At 40.7% G+C, this 25,451-nt stretch overlaps 1 protein-coding gene across 1 annotated transcript in view; it reads right to left on the bottom strand.

Moving 5' to 3' along the window:
• cfap299 (cilia and flagella associated protein 299) overlaps window positions 1-25,451 on the bottom strand; it is a 694,354-nt gene that overhangs the window by 359,542 nt on the left and 309,361 nt on the right. The window lies entirely within an intron of this gene.

Here is a 25,451-nt window from a genome sequence, read left to right as displayed (position 1 = left end):
TCTCAAAAATTGCTAATATTAATTGACTTTCCAAAAGTAATTGTCTTAGCAAACTCCTTTCCAAATTTCTTTTATGCTTTTTCAGAGAAGGTTTACTCAACAATATAAATCTTTCTCATGCGATTATGAAAATACCAAGAAAACTGTTTACTTCAGACATTTTAGTGACCTCGATGTGTTGCTATCATAAGACTTGAAGCAGGTAGAACTTCTGAATCTGCATTTCAGTTCTCCAGAGTAGAGCAGACTAAAGAAACAAAATGCAGAGTGGGTGACCGCTTTGCAGGACGTTTACATTTTGTCCGCAAAAATGATCCTTTAGCTCCTGTTGCTTGCCACTTCAATACGCCACAATGTTCCAGACAGTAATCAGGTCCTGGTAAAAGTCGGGCAGCATCTTTCTCTCCGCAGTTGCTGCCAGACCTGCCGACTTTTTCAAGCATCTTCCTGGCCAATTCCTCTCTTTTAGATTTGCTGCAGTGTTTCAGCGAACTCTGTGAAAGCTAGAAGAAAGCATATCATTTTCCGCTTGGGGACCTTGCAGCCTTTTGGACACAATATTGAGTTCAATAATTTTAGGGCCTGAACACTTTCTCCAATGTCCTTATGCACAGTTAACACATTGTCATCTATGAATAGCCCCCATTAGCAGCACTGATTCGTTCAGGCTGATCTTTACCCATTCCTTTGTCTACCCATCTGTGGTTCTCTCTCTCGGGGCTCCATCTCTACCTAATGATTGCTCCTCCCACCTCACCTTCAGCATACAAATCAACCTCTCTACAATCAGTTCTGAAGTAGGGTCACTGGACCCAAAATGTTAACTCTGCTTTCTCTCCGCAGTTGCTGCCAGACCTGCCGACTTTTTCAAGCTACTCCTGTTTGTATTTCAACTAATCTGTCCTGTTTAACTGTAAGCACTATCCAGCATTGCACAGTTAAATTAGATCACAGGACCACTGTTTTGTGATGTTAAATTCATCATACAGCTGAAAATCTTTGTGACTAATATAGTTTATGCTATATTTATTCCCAGAAGCCAGGTGGCGACTTTCCGCCTTCAGACCTTGAAATGATACCTTTATGTTGAACCTCCTCCTAGATGGTGCACCTTGGCAACGTATTTTTTTCCACCAGGTGCGCAACCTCAAACGTGACAGGCAGCTCCTGTTTATCGACCGTGATGGTTTGGAGGTCACCCTCAAGATGCTGCCCGACTTTTACCAGGACCTGATTACTGTCTGGAACATGGTCAACTCAAGGGCTGTGGTGGTGAGGGTGACCAGGGTCAGGAAAGTGTTGGGTGGGTAGGCCAGATGCTGCTGTAGGATTTAGTGAGCAGGGCGGCGGTAGATATCCTGTTCCCAGCCACCAACCATTCGACGTTTAAAATGGTGGTGCTCAGACCCAACATTGTGTGCCAGCTAGAGGATGATCAGGTGTGTGGTGGAATCCCGCCTGTGCATACCGCTGCCCGGATGGAATTTCACATTGGCCCCAAGGTCCCATACCTCCCGCAGGAGCCTGTGCCCCACAACCTGAGCTGCCTCTGGAGTTTTAGTTTCGTCCCTCTCATGGACATGACATGGTGGGCCCTGTATCGACTGCTGCTGCACCCCGTCCACCTCTTCTCCCTTAACCACCGCCCGAACACGCCTTGGCATGCCCATTTACCACTGAGCAGTAGGGATCCCCAGTGAAGGGCTCTTAACACGGAAGTCCTCCCCCTTTCTCTCGGGGATCTGAGGTGGAGGGTGTTGCACGCAGCAATTCCCTGCAACCACAGATTGGGTGGTTCACGGACTCCCAACTCAACTACTCATTCTATGGTGCTGTGGAATCTGTAGAACATGTATACATAGGGTGTGGACATTTGCACTCCCTTTTTGATTTCCTTAAAGACCTTCTTTTATGTTTTCGGTTGTACTTCAGCCCCATGCTCCTGATCTTTGGGCATCCGGTGCGGAGTGGGGAAGTTCGGTCAGAGGATTTCCTCATTGGTCTGCTCCTGGGCCTGGCCGGGTTGACCACAAACAGGTCCAGGCAGTGGGCTGTGGAAGGGGTCATTATGGCTGATTGCCTGCCCCTCTTCCGCAGTTACGAGCGTGCCTGGGTGTCCCTGGAGAAGGAGGTGCATGGTGTCCACCCACACCCTCAGGATTTTCAGAGAGAGGTGGACACCATGGGGTGCGGAGTGTTTTATTCCCCCCTCTGACTCTATTTCGATTTAATCCTTGCCCTCATTTTCACTTTTTTGATCACTTAGCATTGCAGTGTTGAGAAGGACACTGTTTTGTCACTGGCAACTCTGGTGTTTCCTTTCTTCCTGGTGATGGAACATAAATAAAGATTTCTGCACTTGTTACTCTGCACTGTGTCCCAAACCTGCACACACACACATGACATGGCTGCTGGGGAATAAATAAGCACTACTGCTGTTAGGCGGTAGTGTGGGTGTTTCTAAAAAAAAGGAATAAAAGAAAAGAGATTTTAAAAATATATAACCAGGAGATTTAGAATCTCCTCAGTTGAGGACTGACTCCAAACATAAATAAAGATTTCTGCACTTGTTGATCTTCACTGTGTCCCAAACGTGCACACACACGACATGACAACTGGGGAATAAATGGGCACTACCGCTGTTAGGCAGTAGAGTGAATGTTTCTCAAAAAAAGGAAAAAGATTTTTAAAATATATAACCAAATAATATATAAAAGAATCTCCTCAGTGTACTGTGCACTAGTCAATAATAGGTGATGAGCACCAGCCTTTGTGCAGCTATTTCAGTCACATATGAATTTCAGTACAGCTGTGATGCCAAGTTTAAAGGCTGTGTGTCATAGCAATTGCCTGGTCAAACTAAACAGCTTGTTTCTTCAGTTGTTTGTAATACACATAGTATAAACCATGCCCAAACAGCCTGCTCTTGCAAAGCACAAAACAAAATATTTAGAGTAAGATGTGTTGCTTTGAGTTGGCAGCGCTTGCTCTGAAATCCTGAGTGACTTTTTTTCCCCTGTACAAATAATTGGAGGTAATCAGTGTTTTACTGGAAGCAAATTACATTCATATACAGGGGTATATTCTCTGCAAATGAATGGAACATGTTGATGCCTTGTGCCTTCTTTGAATTACCAGGAACTTGGGCAGCCCTGCATTCATCCTTTGCTTTCTCCACCGCAATGCCTCAGTCAACCAGAATTGACTTGCCAACCCTTTTCTCCTATTGTATAAATCACTGAATATTTGAAATTTTGGCTCCTTGCATTTGCTCTGATGAGAGCAAGATGAAAAGCTTTTCACCTTTGTTTTCACCTTCACCTTTTAGGTAACCATGCCCCACTGTCATTTTCTAGCTGAGGAAGACAAGAATTAGATGGAATTGTAGGGTGGTCTACAATTCAATAAAGTCAAGGCCCTAACATTTGTCTATCCTCTCCACACCCTTTTAGATTGAATCTATCTAACTCAAAATTGAGTATATTCAATGAATACATCTCAGGATGCCAGTGGGGAATGGTAAAACTAGAACCAATATTTAAATAATTTTATAAACATTAATGTATAAACGCACATATTACAAATAGGCACATCCTCACTAAAAACTACAGCACCTCTCTTACTTTTCAGATAAGTACTTTTGAATAATTAGTTAATACCCACAGTTTAATACAATTAATATTCAAGTAACAGAGCAGGTGCAATACTAGGCTCAATTTCCACAGCAAGGTTGTACTTGAAGCACTTTGTAGAGATTGTGAATTAGCTACTGTGGGTTGTGGTTTTAAAAGTCAGGCAACATTCTCCTCACAACTGCAAATACATGATCCAGCTGTTTAAAGTGTTGAAAGGTACAGAGATTATAGATGCAAGTGGTTTATTTAATGTAAAATATGATTCCATTAGCAGAAAACATTATGAATGTATAAAATTGCTACATCTGGAATCAGATGAAAAAAAGAGAAATGCCTCACTTCCACAGTGGTGAATGTGTAAAAGGCTAACATAGGTCAAAACAAATAAGAGATCTTAATTTTCTGCCATTAATTTCAATTGATAAAGATCACATCGTCTATTGAAAGAAAAATAATGGCTTGCATTTATATTACACTTTTCACTACCACCTTGAATCTTGAAATACATTGCATTTCAAATAATACTACATTGCAGTCATTGTTATAATATAGGAAACGTTGCAGCCAATGTGCAACAGCAAACCTCCCAAAATTAGCAACACAGTAACGTTCAGATAATCTGTTTTCGTAATGCTGATTGAGATATAAATCACCTTCTCAGCTATCTCCATTCCTTACGTAAACTCAAAGTTATTGCTTATTCATTTGTTTTGTCACTAATGAAAGCAGTGTAAATAGCACTGTGCCTGGCCAAGTGGCACAAGATGTAAAAGCACGTGATTTTATACAGTGTCTAGTATTCACTAAATTGTTTACATATGCCTCATTATTACTGCAAAGAGTTATTCTATTAATTGTGAGCAAATGGCCATAATCAATAAGGAATATTTAGTTAAAGGAAATTCATAGATCTTCATATATGACAGTGTGATGCAGAGAATGATAAATATCATAATCTGGCAGTCTTACTAATTAAATAGTACTTTCCTGAAAATGTTGAATGTTATGCTTCTTTGCAACTCTGATCTACTGCCAAATTTAATAACTTGTTCCATAATATTGGTATGCCAATCTTTAACAAACCACAATTACGCTTTAATGGCTAGGACACAAGCTGTTTCCAACCTCGAAGCTACTCCAGCAGAATCTTCAAAACCATGTAGTTTGCTTATTCTCAGTTTTTCTTTATATGTGCATTTTCTTACTGAAAAAATAAACGACCAAAACCCCAAGTTTAAATCTATGTATCGACAGAACAAGCTACCTAGTTGATCTTGAATCAGGACCAAATTACTAAATGTTTCCAATGACGTCAAAATGATACTTTGAGAGATTAAATGGCACTTTTGAAGCCAAAGTCACCAAAGAAGCTTTTGAGGAATATATTCTATATTCATTTGTCTCTTTTATTTTATCTGTGGCTTTTTAGATTAAAGAAAGACCACAAAAGCCCGCCTCTTCATACTAGAAAATGTTGTTATAAAACTAAACATCACTTTAGCTATGTCTTGAAAAAAGGATTGGTCATTAATTGGAAGGATAGTGGAAGTTTCAATCAGCAATCAGAGAAGAGGGATCTGCGATCAGAGGACTGGGAGTGATTTGGAAGGGAATGCTGCATGTTAGGACTGCAGGAAGTTACACATGCCCTGGGAGGTTAGGGAGGGGGAATTACAGTATTTACTGTTCCACCAAGCCAAAAGGTGATAAGAGAGTGATTTAAGCTGATCCTCAGGAAACTACTGCAACACTGAATCAATACGCTTCCACATTGAACATTACATGGAGGATGCACTGAGGGTGGCAAGTACGCCAAATGTACTCTGGGTCAGGGACTTCAACATCCATTACCAAGAAGGGTTTGGCAGCATCACTAGGTAGAAAACAAAGCAGCAAAGATTTTGGAAATCTGAAACAAAATCTCTATTCACGATCACTAACATCATCCCTTCCCCAACCAACCATCAGCATAAATATCACCCTTTCTCAGCTTATTTTAGGTTGTGATGAAGGGTCATTGGACTCAAAACATTAACTCTAATTTTCTATTTACAAATGCTATCAGACCTGCTTCAGTTAGCAGCATCATTACTCCTTGAGCTAGCAAAGTCCTAAAGGGCATTATTGCTAGACTGAACCTATGGTAGGTGGTGAAGGAACCAATGAGGTGGAAAATCATATTTTACCTCAATCTCACCAATCTACCCAAAGTATCAGCAGCAGTGACCATTGCATAGTCCTTGTGGACCCATTCAACAATAACCTGTTCACTGATGCTCAGATTAGTTTCCACCAAGTGCATTCAGTCCTGAATTCAATACAGCCTTAGTCCAAACCTTGAGCTCAAGAAGGGATGAGATGACTGCCATTGACATCAAGGCAACATTTGACTGACTATGGCTACAAGGAGTATGACTGAAACTGGATTCGATGGGAATCAGGAGAAAGTCTCTCCATTGGTTGGAGTCATGCATAGCACAAGGGAAGATGGCTGTGTTTGTCAAAGGTGAATATCTCAGCCACAGGACACTGCAAGAACTTTTCAGGGTAATATCTTATGCCTAACCATCTTCAGCTGCTTCATCAATGATCTTCCCTTTATAAGGTTACATGTGGGATTAAAATAACGCCAGAGGTCACCAAGTCGCCCTTTATTTACACAAGAAGAGTCCTTGACACTGATCCAGTTCCCTCAGAGTTAGCTCTCAGTGTGAACAGCATGGTCAGATACTCTTGTTCCTATCGGTCAGCCAGGTCCCTGATTAAACCAGATTAACAGTCCCAATCAGGGAACTCATTCCCTGAGGTCCACACGGCTGACCTCTTTACAATCATTACATCACTCCTTCCTCCAAGTCAGAGGACATAAGCTGGTTACTTTGTTTTCTAGCTCTTCCTGGGATGTTGTAGCATCAGGTCAGATTCCTCCAATTCTGCCTTTGACACAGGCAGTGTGTAATGCACAATAGCTTGCCTCTTGAGCCCAAAGCATCTCAGAAGAAATTAATTCTTTTCTTTCATCTGCAGTTTCCACCTCAGATTCGTTTATCTCTTCAATGCTTGACAGAGAGGGAGAACCCACTGGCTGTGGAACCATTGCAAAGGCTGTTGAGGGCCCAAGCACATTTTGCTCCCACGCTGTTTGAGAATTTGCAGCTTTCATACAGACAGGACCGTCACACCTACATGAACTTTATACATCACTGGACATGACCTCACGTCAATCATGCTTCTTACCCATGCAGGACCATTCCCATGGTTCATACACAAAACATCGTTTCCTGAAGTAAACGGTCTCTTGCGCCTAGCGGAGTACCTTGTCTGGCATTGGCATTCCAAATGTCATTTCACAAGTTGGGTGGTGTTCCAACTTGTAATTATACGCACTTAGTATTACAGGTGAATGCTGAATTCAGCCTGAAACTATGACGGCATTGCCTCGTCTTCTTTAAATAGACCTAGCAGGAGTTTGTGGTCCATTATTATTACAAATTTATTTCTGTGAAGTATTAGTGGAGTTTCCAGACTCCAAATATGACTATCAAACCTTCCTACTCTATCTGGGCGTATTTACGCTCTGTATTAGTCAAAGTCCAGGATACATAAGCTATTGGACATTCCTCTTCATTGAACCACCTATGAGCTAATAATACCTCAAGTGATGTGTGGGGAGGCATCTCACTTGAGATCATTGTGTAACAATAAGTTAGAGGAAGATAGCTGTTGCTTCACTTCCCTGAAAGCTATGTCTGGGCTATAAGAACACCTCCAAGGCTGAGTATTATTTCAGAGTTAAGGCAAATGTGCCAGGATGGAGGTCAGGTTATGTATGAACTTTCCTTAATAATTCAATAATCCAAAGAACGACCTAAGCTTTGCTGCAGTCGTGGAAGCCCAGGCATCTTGATCGCGCTCACTTCATCTACCAATGGGTGTAACCTGGTCTTGTTGACTGTAGCCTGGAAGGTCACTTGTTGTGCTTGGAACACACATTTTTCCCTTCTAAGGTGTACGCCTGCCTGGGAAAAATGTCTAAGGACTATGTCCAAGTTTTGTGAGTGCTTCTTATTGGTCTTCCCTGATATTAGCATGTCATCTGGATAAATGGCAACCTGGGGTAAACCTTTTAAAAAGTTCTCCATCGCCCGCTGAAAAATTGCACAGGCTCATAATCTCCCAAATGGCAGTCTCATATTAGTACAAACCTTTATGGGTACTAATTGCAGTACACATCTGGAAATCTTCATCTAACTGTAACTGCAAGTCGGCATGGCTCATGTCCAGCTTTCTGAAGGACAACTCCCCTGCTAGGTTCGAGTGTAACGCCTTGATGCGAGGGATTATGTATTTATCCAGCTGCAAAAAGCAGTTTACCATTTGTTTAAAATTTGCAAAAAGGCGAACTGACCTGTCGAGCTCCACATATTTGTACAACCGATGCTGCCCATTTCGCAAACTGGACAGATTCAACAATTCCTTTACTATGCAACCTTCTGATTTTTGCCTCTATTTTTGCTGGTAAGGCATTGGGTGGGCCTTGCAGAACCATGGAATTGCTTCCTGGTTAACATGCAAGATGGCTTTGACTCGTTTGATAGCCCCTAGACCTTCCTGAAAAATATCTGGGTATTCAATTAGGATTTCACTCAGGCAGCCATTTTCTAATCAAAAAATGTTGAGCCAATAGAGGTGAATCTTTCTCAACCAATTTCACCCCATCAAGCTTGGTCCTGAGCCTTTTACTACAATCAATGGTAACTGAACCACCTGTTTCTCATAGGAGACTGGAACCAAAGTTGTACCCTTAACCTGTAAAAGTTTCCCAATATAGGTTCCCAATCTAGCCAAGGTCTTTCACAAACTTAAGGGTTGGAGTCCAGAGTAAATTTTGTTCAAACCTGGTTCTGTGATCACAGAGCTGCCTCGCCAGTATCGACCTCCATTTGGACTAGGTGACCATCAAACCAGATGTCTGATTTGGATGTTGCTAAGCAATTTAACTCTTCCAAACCAGATGCAGGTGGACTTTCCAAGATGAGCACTCTTCTGGATACCAACTTATTAGTTCTCTTAATCAATTTAGGTCTAGTGGGACTCTTTTGCTGTCTCGAGTCCACATACTGGCAGCAACTACAACAGTTTGCCAGCTGGATCCTGAAGAAATTTTTAACTGTTCGGCTGAGGCTTTGCTATGTTTTGAGTTTTGCTGTGGGCTGACCTAAAGACCCTCTATTCAGGATAAGTCCTGAGTGAAACTATGCAATTGCCTTCAATGAAGTGGTGGTCCCCAAGATAAGTTGGACTGGCTTGGGTGTCTACTTCCATCTGAATACCCTGAAACTCATATTCCAATGATAAAGCCAGTTGTATTGTCTGTTTGAAGTCCAGTTGGGCTTCAGATAGAAGACACTGTTGCACAGTCACATCATTAATTTCACATACCAAATGGTCTCTCAAAATCTTATTTAGGGTTAAACTAAAGTCACATGCCTCTGCCAATTGAGTTAACCTAGTTAAAAATCTGGATATGGATTCTCTGGTTCTCGAATTGTTCAGTAAAACTAATAGTGTGTCAGAATTAAAGGTGGCTTAGGCTCATAATATTCCTTAATTAAATCCATCAACTCTTGAAAAGTTTTAGTATCTGTTGTCTCAGGGAATGTTAAGCTCCTAATAACCGAAAACGCTGCAGGTACACAAGCTGTCAGGAGAATTACTTGCTGCTTTTCCTGCAACCCAATGTCATTTGCCCAGAAAAAAATAACTCATTCTTTCCACGTACTGGGCCCACTCTTCCAAAGCAGGATAAACGAGTCAAGATTCCCAAATAACTGTATGATGCCAGAAATGCTTACTGCAACTCAAAGACGACTGTTGCAAGCAAATTTCTTCAGGAGCATGCTTTTCTCTCATCACCACTGCAGTAACTCCACAGAGGCTCGTATCCCGTCATCAAGTCACCCTTTATTTACATGCCAGTGTCTATGATACTGATCTAGCTTCTTCAGAGCCAGCTCTCAGAGAACAGGATGTCTGGCACTCTTGTTCTTTTTTTTTGTTTTTTTTTAAAACCCCCACACTGCCGCCTAACTGCGGTAGTGCTTATTTTTTCCCTAGCACCCATGTTGTGTGTGTGCAGGTGTGAGACACAGTGAAAGACACAAGGTGCACGAATCTTTATTCAAATTTCCACCACCAGGAAGAAAGGAAACACCCAAGTGGCCAATGACAAGCAGTGCCCTTCACATCAAAGGGCAATGCTGTGTGATCAAAAGATATTGATGCAATCCATATTCAAATGTATTAAAACATGGACAACATGCAGGCTTGGTCTCACAGATGACAAGTAATATTACCACACAAAAGTGTCACTGATGAACTGTGGCAGCAATGTGCACCATTTGCAAAGTCCACTCCAAAAGACGTCTTTGGCAGCACCTTCCAAAACTGCAACCTCTATTACCTAGAAGGGCAAGTGCAGCAGATACATGGAACAGCACCATCTGCATGTTCCCAACCAAGCCACACAACATTCAACCTTGGAATTATTTTACAGATTCGTCACTGTAGCTAGGTCAAAATCCTGGAACTCTCTCTCTAAATGCACTGTGGGTATTACAAACAGCCAAGGACTGTAGAGTTTGACTAATACCTTCTCCATGTCAATTAGAGATGCCAATAAATGCTAACTTAGCTAGTGATGCCCACATCCAGAAATATGTATCCCAATTCTCCCAACTACCATATGATACTATCAAAATGCTAATTTCAACTTACATGGTAAGCAAGATTTTCTTTTGAAGGTGTTTGCAACCCTACTTTGGATATTTACAATGATTGTCCCCTTTTTATTCCTCTGCCTATACCTCAAATCAATCTGAGACCAGGGGAATGAAATTATGAGTACTATTAATGAATAACATCTTTTGCTCTTTTGTTAAGTCCCTGTTTTACATAGATAGGGTTAGCATTTTTATTTTTGTTGAAAGCTGTTCAGAGTTTGATGCAGAATTTTGATAGGCATAAGGTTCTGTACTTGAACATAAACCAGGAAAACTAATCAGATTGTATCTTTGAAAACTGTAACTTTACTTGAATTTTCAGTCCTGAAGAGGAGACATATTTGACTTGAAGCCTCAATACAGATTCTTGCTCCATGGATGCTGCCTATCTTGTTGAGTATTTCCAACGCTTTCTGTTTTTGTTTTAGATCTCCATTATCCACAGTATTTTACTTTTACTATAATTGCATTTTGTCTTGTGAACTACCCATGTTAACAATTTGATGGGAGCTTCTGTTCTGGCAGGGTTTCAATTTCTTCATCATTTACCTTTCTTTAGACTGAAAATTATATGGGAAATACATATACATATTACTGAGAAAATAGGTCTGTCAATGATTTCATGCCTCCTGAAAGATACAGTAGAAGAGAAGGGCCATTCTTCCAAATCCAAACATTTCTCTGCACATCAGATTGCAACTGAAGTAGGACCTACAAAGCCAATTTTACCTGGCCATCCACAGACAGGTGAGCCTGTATTTCTGCATGCGATTTTGTGGGTGGAAAAATTAAATTTAGAATAAAAGGTGTGGGACAATCCATTGATTATGCTACTGGACTAACAATCCAGATGTGATGAGTTGAATTCTCACCATGGGATACTGAGGAAATACTTAAAACCTAAATTACTCACTACTGCCCTTCAGGAAAAGCCCTACAATCTCTATGTAAATATATAATTATTTTTACAAGAAATTTTCCAAGTATGAATAATAATAAGATGAATGTTTCTTGACACAGCTGCAGATTAATTTCCAATGCACCAGTTTTATCATCAGAACAGTTAAACCATTAGTGAGACATTGGTTTGCATGTGGAACATATAGCATACTGATGATTACTGGATGGAAAACTGCTGCAAGCTCAACAGATAAACAAAATGTAAATTAAGCTCCAATTTAAAAATTAGTCACAGAACACAGAAAACAAGGACATGATTTGAAGGCAATAATCATTTTCAGCATTCAGATGATAACTAGAAACCAGTCTAATATTTTATTTGAACCAAATAGTCAAATACCCTTAGTTAACTCCTAGGAACCTATTCTCATAATAAATCAGGTAATACAGATGTATATTTTAAAATATTTAATGGTCATATGAAGGTTCTGCTTAAAAAAATATTTATATAAAAATGAAAATAGCTACAATGTTATTTCATAATATTTACATTCTTTACCTCAAGAATCACCAAACATTGTTTGAAATTCCTGCTTCTGTCACTGAGAGTGAGAAAAGAAGTTCAGAAAGTGGAAAACTATTCAAAAACAGCATTACTAAACATTACATGAAAGTATTTCCACTGCTGTTAACAATAGAGGATTTCAATAGACCAGCACATTATTTTAGTGGGTGGTCTTAGGTATCTTTATTGAAAAATGTTAACTTCTATTATGTGAACTTAAATACACAGTGTGAATGAAAATGTATCAGGGGATTACAACACAGATGCACTGTCTGAGTTCAATGAAATGCTGAAACATCTGTACAGCTTACATTCCATTCGTCTTCCTCCCCTTCTACCTGATCCAAAGCAATAGGATAGCTCTTCTTAAATGAGGTTACCTGCATTTGCTCTGCAAACAGTGTCTTAGACTTATCTAAATCTATAAAATGCAATCATTATTAAACAATCAACCAAGTCACTCTTCCTTACTGATAATAAAACTAATGTTCATCATTGCAAGAATTGTCACATACACAGAAAATACATGCAAGAATAGGCCATTAAGTTCTTTGAGCCTGCGCAACCATTCAATATGATCATGGCTGATCATGTAATTTCAGCATATCATGTCCGCTTTCTCTCCATATCCCCAGATCCCTTTAGCCACTAGGGCCAAGTCCAGCTACCTCATAAATAAATCTAATGAACTGTCTCCAACAGCTTTCTGTGGTAGAGTATTCAACAGGTTCACAACTCTGAGTGAAGAAATTCTTCCTCATCTCAGTCCTGAATGGCTTACTGCTTATTCTTTAACCATGACCTCTATTCCAGACTTCCCCCAACATTGGGAACATTCTTCCCGCATCCAACCTGTTCAATCCCATTAGTATAAGATAGGTTTCTGTGAGATCCCCCCTCATTCTTCTAAATTACCAGTGAGTACAAGCCCATTTAATGCCATCATTCTTCATATGTCAGTGCTGTCATCGTGGGAATCAGTCTGGTGAATCTTTAATACACTTGCTCAATAGCAAGAATGTCCTTCCTAAGACAAGCTGACCAAAACTGCACACAATACTCAAGGTGTGACTTCAGACTCATGCACAACTTCAAGGAAGAAATGAGGGTAGTGTAAATTTAAAGCACATAGAGTCCTTTCTGCAATATATTCTATTTGCCACCATGGCAGAATTAATATAATTTTCACTACCATCTATTTCAATCATAATCATTGCAAATCTTTTTCGAAACAATACAATGAAGGTAGTTTTCAATTTCACTGCCTGGGCATTAACCAAGAAGAGTAAATTATCAATGTGCTGAAGAACACTACCAACCAGCCAACACCAACCCCAATTTAATCTATTAAAATCAATGCAAAGGAATAGGCTCTATAGAATTCTATACATTTCATAGAGTACTATAAAGTGCAGGTGAGCAGCCTGTTTGATCAGATTACTAGATAGGGAGAAGTAAGGGTGAAAACGATTCTCAACACTTTTACACATGAGCAAGATTTTTTTGTAGAAGATCATTTTTTTAATGTCACTCATCTGAGACTTCCACTAATTTTCTGCTGTAGATATACTGGACCAATTGTGAATGCCTACAGAAATTCAATTCTTTTATCTTTAATAACTCCTATTTATCTTTGTATTTATGTGTGTCCATATTTGTTTGCAATATTCATATTTCTGTTAGACTTTTGTAAAGCTTCTTTCCAGGTCCTCACAACGATTAGCAACACGCCTGTTCCAGAATTTTTGAAAACACGTGATGCCCGTTTTTTATTGTTGAAATTTCATAAACATTTTCTAATCACAGACCTGTTTACCATTTGAATGAGTACTTTAGCAGAAGGGTATCGTTGCTAAAATTTGATTTTTTGTTTGTTATTGATTAGTTATTCACAAAAATTGCCACTACAAAGCTGGATGAAGCAACCTTTTCAAATGTACATCAGTCATTTCCACGATGGATCTCCTGAATCATTTCATGTAACTTTCGGAAATAGTTGATAGAAAACCTAAAGAAACAATTGAAAAGGCTGTTTTTTGCTGTTTCTTGAGGGTATGCAAACATTTTCTGTTTAATTAAGGCAGGTGAATGGATAACTGCTGTGAAAATTCTATTCCTTAAATAGCTTAGTGAATTATTAACTGCCTGAGAAAAGTACTGTATTTTAAGCTTTTTATTATTTTTTTGTGTACAGTAAGAATGTGATCCAATCATTCAGCGATTGCAGACGGACTGTTTGATCGTAAGAATATTAAAAAACAAATTCACAAGTTTTGAATTGTACAAAAATGTCTGTGCTGACTTTAAAAGTAAAAAAATTGTATAATACACTTCAGTGTTACATGGCAAAATTATTATCATATATATCTATGTATGTGTATAGAAATGTATATAAAATCAAGGAGCGGAAGTTGGGCATTTGGCTCCTTGAGCATGATCCACCAGTTACTAAGATCATGACTCAATCTGATTCTAACCACAAATTCACATTCTTGCCTACTGCTAATAACCTTTCACCCCCTTGCTAACTAAGAATGCATCTATCCACCTCTGCTTCTATCACCTTTTCAGGAAGAGAGTTCTAAAGACTTGCAACCTTCCTAGAGAAATTAAGAGTTATCTCAACTCTTTAAGATAAGAGTTTTTCTTGAAAGTGTGACTCCTACTTTTGATTTTCCCATAACAGGATCATCTCCATATCTATATTCTCAAGACTCCTTTGAATTGTATTTGCTTTAATCAAGTTGGCTTATATATGCCTAAACTCCAGCATGAGAGCCTAATCTGTCCAATTTTTCATCATAAAACAACTCACCTATTCCAGATAGCCAAATGGTAAACCTTTTCTGAAAAGCCTTTACATCCTTTCTTAAATAGAGCAATACTATGCACAGTACTCTCAATTTCATCAGTGACCTGTATAACTGAAGCATTACTTCCCTACTTCTGGACAGGTAGCTCCCGCTTTCCAAAAGTAGAGTGCTCCCAGGAAACCTTTCACAAGCCGAAAATGGCGTAAAGCGAAGGTATATGATTTTTCTGGGGAAAAAGGTATTGCTGTTTTTCGTAAAACAGGTACTAATGTAGATCTTTCGTAAGAGTGATTTTGTGTAAAACAAACGTTTGGAAAGTGAGGGATACCTGTATTCAATTCACCTTGCAATATACAGCAATATTCATAATTTTCCTCGTTTCTTGCTGTAACTGCATACCAAGGAAGTCAATCTGGGTGTTCCCCAACAGGAAACCCTGGATGAATCAGGACATACAGAACCTGCTAAAAGCCAGACATGAGGCCTTCACATTAGGAGACCCACCCAAATATAAAGAATCCAAATATGACCTTTGCAGAGCCATTAAAGCAGCCAACGACCAATACCAATCCAAACTAGAGACCCAGACAGACAGCCAGCAACTATGGCAAGGATTGATTGACATCACAGGTTCTTAAAAGAGACAGTGCAAGATAGCAGATGATGACACATCCCTTCCAGATCGTCTCAACGCCTACTATGCTCGCTTTGAGCAGAATTTCGGCGGAGAGGTAACACCTATTCCGACAAGTCCTGACGAACTTATCCCAACAGTCACTGCATCAGAGGTCAAATCAGTTTTCCTTCATGCGAATCCAAGTAAATTGATGGGAGCAGACAGAGTACCAGGCCTTGCACTCAGAGTATGCGCAAATAATTGGCAGAGGTCTTCTTGGACATCTTCAACCTCTCCCTGCAGCAGGCCACTGTCCCTGCCTGTTTCAAGAGGGCTAACATCATCCCTGTGCCAAAGAAGGCTCGTGCAGCATGTCTCAATGACTACCGCCCAGTGGCCCAAACCTTTGTGGTCACGAAGTGCTTTAAAAGGCTAGTCATGGCATTAATCAACTTCAGCCTCCCCACCACTCTTGACCCACTCGAATCTGTCTATCGGACCAACAGATCCACGTCAGATGCCATAATACTTGCCCTTCACTTCTCCCTAGAAATACTGACACCAAGAACAGCTACGTAAGAATCCTACTCATTGACTACAGTTCAGCCTTCAACACTATTATCCCTGTGAGACTGATTACTAAACTTAGTGATCTCAGACTAAGAGGAGAAAGTGAGGACTGCAGATGCTGGAGATTAAGCCCCACTCTCTGCAACTGGATCCTCAGTTTCCTGACCCACAGGTCACAATCAGTGAAGATTGGGGAGAATATTTCATCTTCACTAACACTGAACACTGGAGTGTATACTCAGCCCCCTATTGTACTCACTGCATACCCATGACTGCGTCGTCAAATACCAGACTTAATGCCATTTACAAGTTCTCTGATGACACCACCATAGTCGGTCGAATCTCAGATGGCGACGAAACAGACTACAGAAAGGAGGTGGAAGACCGGGAAAAATGGTGCACTGAGAACAACCTAGTTCTCAATGCCGACAAAACTAAAGAACTCATTATTGACTTTCGTTGGGATGTTACTCATGCCCCTTCACATGTAACAGCACAGAGGTGGAATGAGTGGGCAGTGTCTAACTCCTTGGAGTGGTCATCAACAACAAGCTTTCTTGGACTCTTCATGTGGACACACTGGTTACAGAAGCCCAACAACGTCTCTTCTTCCTCAGGCAGCTAAGAAAATTTGGCATGACAGCGAATACTCTTGCCAACTTTCATAGGTGAAAGTGAGGACTGCAGATACTGGAGATCAGAGCTTAAAAATGTATTGCTGGAAAAGCGCAGCAGGTCAGGCAGCATCAAAGTAACAGGAGAATCGATGTTGCGGGCATTCCTGAAGAAGGGCTTATTCCCGAAACGTCGATTCTCCTGTTCCTTTGATGCTGCCTGACCTGCTGCGCTTTTCCAGCAACACATTTTTAAACTTTCATAAGTGTGTCATCGAGAGCATTCTGTCTGGATGTATCACTACCAGGTATGGCAACTGTACCATTAAGTTGGTTACAGAGAGCAGTGAACTTGGCCCAGAAAATCACAAAGGTCAACCTCCCACCTACAGAAACCATCTACCAAGCCCGCTGTCAAGGAAAGGCCGTCAGCATTCTCAAAGATCCATCCCACCCTGGCAATGCTTTCCTACAACCTCTACCATCGGGGAGAAGGTACAGAGGCCTGAACACACGCATCAGCCGGTTTCAAAACAGTTTCTATCCCAATGTTAGTAGAATACTGAATGGACTCTCAAACTCTTAGCATTCGCCTGTACCTGATGTTTTTGTTTTTGCCGCTGTTTACCTATTGTTTATTTATCTATGCTATTTAACTATGTGATCTACCCGCATTGCTCGCAAGACAAAGCTTTTCACTGTGCCTCGGTACACGTGTAATAAATTCAATTCAATTCATACTAGACTTTTGCAATTCATGCAAAAGGATACTCTGATCTCTGTATTTCTGAGTTCTGCAATCTCTCACATTTCGATCATATACTTCCTTTCTATTTTTCTTGTCACATTTTGTCACATGATAGGAGAAAGTGAGGATTACAGATGCTGGAGATCAGAGCTGAAAATGTGTTGCTGGAAAAGCGCAGCAGGTCAGGCTGCATGCAAGGAGCAGGAGAATCAACATTTCGGGCATTCAGGAATGAGGAAAGTGTGCCAAGCAGGTTAAGATAAAAGGTAGGGAAGAGGGACTTGGGGGAGGGGCGTTGGAAATGCGATAGGTGGAAGGAGGTTAAGGTAAGGGTGATAGGCCGGAGTGGGGGTGGGGGCAGAGAGGTCAGGAAGAAGATTGCAGGTTAGGACGGTGGTGCTGAGTTCGAGGGTTGGGACTGAGACAAGGTGGGGGGGGGGGGGGGAGGGGAAATAAGGAAACTGGAGAACCAAAGGAGCAGCCATGGGCACTCGCATGGGCCCCAGCTATGCCTGCCTCTTCGTAGGATATGTGGAACAGTCCATCTTCCGCAGCTACACTGGCACCACCCCCCCACCTTTTCCTCCGCTACATCGATGACTGTATCGGCGTTGCCTCGTGCTCCCACGAGGAGGTTGAACAGTTCATCCACTTTACCAACACCTTCTATCCTGACCTTAAATTCACCTGGACCGTCTCAGACTCCTCCCTCCCCTTCCTAGACCTCTTCATTTCCATCTTGGGCGACCGAATCAACACGAACATTTACTATAAACTGACCGACTCCCACAGCTACGTAGACTACACCTCCTCCCACCCTGCCCCCTGTAAAAACGCCATCCCATATTCCCAATTCCTTCGTCTCCGCCGCATGTGCTCCCAGGAGGACCAGTTCCAATACCGAACAACCCAGATGGCTTCCTTCTTCAAAGACCGCAGTTTCCCCCCAGACGTGATCGACGATGCTCTCCACTGCATCACCTCCACTTCCAGCTCCTCCGCCCTTAAGCCCCGCCCCTCCAATTGCCACCAGGACAGAACCCCACTGGTCCTCACCTACCACCCCACCAACCTCCAGATACATCGTATCATCCGTCATCATTTCCGCCAGCTCCAAACGGACCCCACTACCAGGGATATATTTCCCTCCCCTCCCCTATCAGCATTCCATAAAGACCACTCCCTCCGTGACTCCCTCGTCAGGTCCACACCTCCCACCAACCCAACCTCCACTCCCGGCACCTTCCCCTGCAACCGCAAGAAATGCAAAACTTGTGCCCACACCTCCCCCCTTACTTCCCTCCAAGGCCCCAAGGGATCCTTCCATATCCGCCACAAATTCACCTGCACCTCCACACACATCATTTACTGCATCCGCTGCACCCGATATGGCCTCCTCTATATTGGGGAGAAGGTCGCCTACTTGCGGAACGTTTCAGAGAACACCTCTGGGACATCCGGACCAACCAACCCAATCACCCTGTGGCTCAACACTTCAACTCCCCCTCCCACTCCACCAAGGACATGCAGGTCCTTGGACTCCTCCATCGCCAGACCATAGCAACACGATGGCTGGAGGAAGAGCGCCTCATCTTCTGCCTAGGAACCCTCCAACCACAAGGGATGAACTCAGATTTCTCCAGTTTCCTCATTTCCCCTCGCCCCACCTTTTCTCAGTCCCAACCTTCGAACTCAGCACCACCTTCCTAACCTGCAATCTTCTTCCTGACCTCTCCGCCCCACCCCCCCCCACTCCGACCTATCACCCTCACCTTAACCTCCTTCTACCTATCGCATTTCCAATGCCCCTCCCCCAAGTCCCTCCTCCCTACCTTTTATTTTAGCCTGCTTGGCATACTTTCCTCATTCCTGAAGAAGGGCTCATGCCTGAAACGTCGATTCTCCTGCTCCTTGGATGCTGCCTGACCTGCTGCGCTTTTCCAGCAACACATTTTCAGCTTTGTCACATGATACTCCATTTTCCAGATCTTTTCCCACTCCCTGTACCTATCCATATGCTTTTGTAACCTCTTTATGACCTCTTCATTTTTCTACTGATCTTTTTGTCATCAGGAAATTTGGCCAAATGCAAGACACAGAACGGTAGTGCACAGGTCTGAACGTGGTGGTACTCATAATTGATTTAATCTGCACCCTGCCATCTGGAGGAGGCAGTAAGTAAAAGCCATGCACTTCCCTACAGGAAGTGAGGGAAAGAATATCAGTGGATGAATCATCAAAAATATTCTCGCAGATGATTAGAAAGACATGGCAAAATAGCAGCATGGGCGCAGATCATCTGCCCACCCTCAACAGCACTTATATGTACAGTGCCTGGAGGAATGAGAAAGGGCAATAAGAGAGAAAAAAATACATTGTAAAAGAAGGGTTATGCAAATTTGTCTGTGCCATAAAATATAACCACACATCATTGATTAAAAAAAAGATTCAGCCTGACTTTGATGTGTTTCTGCGATTTACTTTGCTTAGTCCTTTGAGGACACCATTTGTGTAAGACAGATGTTTTCCATCAATTACTTCAGCCTTACAAATAATATTTTATATGACCACAATGCTCAAGATTACATAACAAAATGAGAACATAACTAACACAGTATATAACTTTCATTTCCTATGGTAAAATAAGGAGGCATGGCTCTGAATTCTCACCATTGCCACTGGCAACCTTGATCCAGGATTTCCTTTCCTTCCCACAGCACTGGTCGAGTGAGTAAGTTCCTGAACCCAGAATGTCGCATCAATACATTTGATAGCAGGGAGGTTGGAATCATCGTTCTGTTCAATTTCCCTCCTTGCTATTGATCCAAGGAAGCATTAGAGAGGTGGCAGTGTATCATGAAAAATGAAGCAAACTCTCTCATGTTGATGTTAGAGAGAAAGTACCTAATAGGGACTAGTTTTTCTGCCATGAAATATGAACTCCTCCACACAATTCAAACTTTAATTTTAAAAAATATGGGAAAAAAACCTTTTGTAAGCCCCTGTACTATTTTGTAAGGAGACTTTTCTGTCATCAACAATGTTGGTGAGAGAGAATGTCCTGCAAGGTTTAAGGACAGGATCTCCTTGGTTAGCGTTAACAAACAATAAAGGTGTCATGCTTATGTTGTATTCTATAAGCCATATGGTGGAAAAGATACAAGGGAGCAAATTTGCAAGGAACAACAGAGAAATGCAAACATAATAAAACTTTAATGGGAAACCTCAATTATTCGAGCATGGACTGGGATAGTAATAGTACAAAAGACAGAGGGAAGCATTTCTGAACTGTGCTCAAGGCAACTTACTTCAACATGTTTTGACTTAATGAGAAAAGAGACATTGTAGGATCTTATTCTGGGGAAGAAGTTGAGTCAAATGATTCAGTTTTCAACAGGTTGATAGGGTTGTTAAGAAGGCAGACAGTGTGTTAGCTTTTACTGGTAGCGGGATTCAGTTTCAGAAGCATGAGGTCATGCTGCATCTGTACAAAGCTCTGGTACTGCCACAGTTGGAGTATTGCGTACAGTTCTGGAAGGGTGTGCAAGCTTTGGAAGAGGATCAGAGGAGATTTACTAGGATGTTGCCTGGTATAGAGGGAAGATCTTATGAGGAAAGGCTGAGGGACTTGAGGTTGTTTTTGTTACAGAGAAGAAGGTTGAGAGGTGACTTAATTGAGACATATAAGATAATCAGAGGGTTAGATAGGTTGGACAGTAAGAGCCTTTTTCCTCGGATGGTGATGGCTAGCATGAGGGGACATAGCTTTAAATTTAGGGGTAATAGATATAGAACAGATGTCAGACGTTAGTTTCTTTACTCCGAGAGTAGTAAGGGCATGGAACACACTGCCTGCAACAGTGGTAGACTTGCCAACTTTAAGGGCATTTAAATGGTCATTGGATAGGCATATGGACGAGAATGGAATAGTGTGGGTTAGATTGGCTTCAGATTAGTTTCACAGGTTGATGCAACATCGAGAGCCGAAGGACTTGTACTGCACTGTAATGTTCTGTGTTCCATGTTCTAGGGGAGCATTTAGGGACTATGATCACAGTATACTATGGTTTAAATTGGCTGAAGTAAAGGACAAGGAACAATATAGAGTCAAAACACTTGATTATAGGATTACAGAGCTATTTTTATGGATTGAGAATACATCTGACTTGGGTAAATTAGGATCAAAGATTGGCATACAAAACTGTGATAGAGCAATAGACCTTTTTTTATATATACTGAGAAGGGCACAGTCTGAGTACATTCACATAAGGGTGGAAGATAGGGCAACCAAGGGCTGTCTGGATTGTGAAAGCAATAATTATTTTTCTAGGAAGACAATGCTGCAATAAAAAAAACCTCAAAACAACTTCATACAACAATATATCTAACAATTTATATAAAATTTCATAAATCACTTGTGAGTTCCCTTATTGCCCATCCTCTGGGTGCCTTTTCCTATCTTACTGCTCCTATACAGCATTGTAATGAATGGCAACAGCATGGCTAATAAAAGGCTGCTGACTTTTAGTGTGGAAGACTGCAGTTAACCTTACATTATATCTATGTGGTCTTTCTTACTGTTTACAATTCTCCTAAGTTTTGAGTTGTCTACAGACTTTGAAATTACTCCCTGCACATCAAGAACTTGATTATTTATACATATTCAGAAGGGCAAAAGTCCTAATACTGACTCCTGGGAAACTCCACTGAAACATTTTCCCTAACTGAAAAGTGACCATTACACTTTGTTCCCTAACACGCAGCCAATTTTTGTCACCACATTCCTACCATCCCTTTTATAATCTATAATTTTCCTCAAATGTCTGTTGTGTGGCATTGTTTCAAATGTCATTTGAAGTTGATGTTCACCATCCCAACACTCTTGCCTTCATCAACCCTCTCTGCTATCTCTTCAAAAAGCTCTACCATGTTAGTTAGACAGGCTGACTTTTCCAAATCAACTCAGACTTTTCCATTTGATTATTACTTCTATCCTGAGTAATTATTTTTAGATATTATTCCACCACTGATGTTAAAGTGACTTATCTATAATTGGTAGGCTTATTTTAAAAATGTTTTTAGACTCATGGATATTTTCTGGTCACCGTTAGATTAGTTTTCAGTTCTAGATTTTCATTAATTAAACTTAAACTTCACCATCTGCCATTGTGGGACTTGAACCTCTGTTCCTATCGCTTGAGGCGAGGTCTCTGATTCTTAGCCCTGCAAAAATACTATGATGTTATCACCTCCCTCCAAATTTTGTATAGCACTCCCCCATTTTCTGGAGAGCTTGCACAACTCAATTAATAAATTCAAACTAAACGCTGCTCAAAGGGATTTCAGAAAGGCATATTTCTGCATTTTATGCCTATATTTTGCATTATGCCTATACCTGTAACAAAATATTGCAAATGAGAGAAACAATTTAATTGAAAGTAATAATTCAAATTGCCATGTGCTTGAAGGTGAAGACATAGACAGCATGTCATAAATCTTAACTGAAAAAAAAACACACTTGATTAGAACTTTAAATGTAGATTTAACTTAAATTGGACTTCTTACCTTTTAAAGTTTGTTGGCTCTACAAACATAATAAAATGAAAAAAGTCACATATCTAAATCCCAACCTCAGTATGCACTGGCCAAGTTTCCATTGCAGATAGGGACAACCATACAAAGCACGCAATAGCTGTAATATTTATTTTACAGAGAGAGGAGGAATATCCAGGCTTCCATCACCCTTGTTATTCGATGTATAATATTATAATACACATCAACAAAGACCTTAAGTATAGTTCTACCTTCACACGAGAAAGAATTGTGATGGTATGGAAGAATCAGTGGAAACGTACCATTTGGGACTGCTTTGAAAAGCTGAAACGCCTTTAGTATCATTTATTTCATATAATTCATACTAGCGTACTGCAAAAAAAAGTCATAGTTGGCTTTTGCATTATCTCAAATCAGTGCACATGTTTGGTAATTGTCCCATGTTCTATATATTGGTAACATTTCTTTCTGCAAGGTTATACATGAAAAACATAAAATACAACATCCATATATCTTTCACATATTAAGAAACACAAGGGCTATTATTTTAAAAAGTGAATTATTAGTTGAGAAGAAAGCAGAAAGCATTTCAGGAATGAAGGCTTTTGATGGCACCATCTTAAGTAAACAGCTACTCTGTCATCAGAGAATCTCATTTGCAAAAATTAACAAATGGGCTGATAAGTGAGGGACTTGTAGACATCATGTACAAAAGTGGTTCTCAGACCATTAAGTACTGTATTCAGAAGGAACATCAAGGAATAACAAGAAGACAGTAAGGTAGACAGATTTTTACATTACATATTATGCGCAAAGTAGTTTGTAAAGGGGTTTAGGTCACCTTGAGGTAATATAAGGAAGAATGTAAGTGCAAGCCTTTCTTTCCGTATGTTGCAAGATCATATTTATAAGCTGATCCATGCATACAACTTATTAAAGCCACTTGGTATTATGTGAAACAATTGATGAACATTTACAAAAACTCAGGGTCCTAAATTTGTTATTTCTCAAACCTAAAGTTAGAAACAAATAGTCAATCCTTGGGTCATTGTTTCTGATAAAATGATCAAAAGACATGCATAACTGCAGAATTGCTAAGAATACCAGGTCCTTTGTTAGGAATTCCAGACAATAGGTTCAAGAACTACCACTAAATCATCAAGGACCGTGACAATAATGCTATGCTATGATTTTAATTTGGACTGGATCTTGGGGTCCTGGATTTGGAATCTATGGTTAACCATCCAGCATCTCAAGTGTGAGCTCTGGGAAATTTAACTCTCAGATCTCATTTGCATGCCACAACAAAATTAGGAGCCTCCATCTTTGGATTGTACAGCCAACAGATGGCTGATGTTAGGTAAGCAAAACATGGCAAAGGAAGGGAACATGTGGGAATTAACAGATAACAGCAGGGTATGACTGCAAGTGAGGCAAGTATGGGGATCCAGATTTAAATCCACAATATTGAATTGTCCACAACAGATTTGGAATCACGACAACAGCATGCTAATAAATGCTACATATCATCAGTGACATTGACCACCATGTGGGACACACCTGAGGAGGATCAAAGTTAAAACAAAAGCTCTCTTATCCCTACTTATGTACAGAAGGTAAATAGTTAATAATAAAGGTTTCTCACCATACTGAGAAAAGATTCAATTCTCTCAATACCTTCAGTATGATTGCACTACACAGTGGCAGTGATAGCGGATTCCTTGCTCAGTAGACTTCCCAGTCATCTTGATTAAGAACAGGAACATTTAAAGCATCCAGCAACACAAGGCAAATTCTCAGGAAAGACCCGAAACAAAAGCAGCGAGACCCTCAGCAGATGATGGTTCAAGGGGGAGAACATCAAGACCGACAGTCACAAAAGGCAGAAAACAAAATCTCAGTTGAAAAGATACAATATGATAAACAAATGCAGACAAATTAGCTTACATGTTTCATCAACTGCAGAACATAGATACAATTTTGGCAATAGATAAGTCCCGAGCTCAACCCCATCATTTGGACCATGAGGCTGGCAAAACCAGGCTCTCAATGGTTAAGATGATTTAACGAATACCGTGCCACTCAATATTGCCAAACCAATAAAGACTAGGACAGTGTGCTTTTATATGCCATTTGTCACACTGCCAGCACAATTCTTGCCAAACTTGCGATAGAGGAAAAAATGGCAAAATGCAATGGTTCAATTGAAAAACTCAACAGGTCTTTCAGTCCAAGACATAACGCAGTTATTAATAGCATTAGGTTTAATTGATGCAGCCAGGAACCAGGATAGAGTGTGGATTCTTTCGTAAATGGCCTCTGTTATTTGGTAGATCATTATGACTTTGGACATAACAAAGTGAACTTATCTGAAAGTACATTGTAGTTGGTGTCCTGAATGAGGCTGCCTGATCTTGCAGTCCAGAGGCAAATCCTCAGGTTGTCCAAGGCTATTCAAACAGATCAGGAGGCTGAAATCTGGACATGTAACATGTCCTTTCTCCAGCAAAAATAGAGATTTTCCCTGGGATCCCACAGCTGAGCCTGTCATCTGTTAACCACAAGTCAGCTGGGCCATGTAGATACCAAAATCTTTGTGGGGAAGGAGGCAACACAGTTCATTGTTCACATCTCAATTTGGTAGAAAATTGCCCA

The sequence above is a fragment of the Chiloscyllium plagiosum genome, unplaced genomic scaffold, assembly GCF_037043375.1.
Source record: "Chiloscyllium plagiosum isolate Xiang-an unplaced genomic scaffold, Cpla_swu_hap1 HiC_scaffold_1, whole genome shotgun sequence".
NCBI lineage: Eukaryota > Metazoa > Chordata > Chondrichthyes > Orectolobiformes > Hemiscylliidae > Chiloscyllium > Chiloscyllium plagiosum.
Note: the sequence above shows the minus strand (reverse complement) of the source record. Positions and strands in the feature narration are given on the sequence as shown.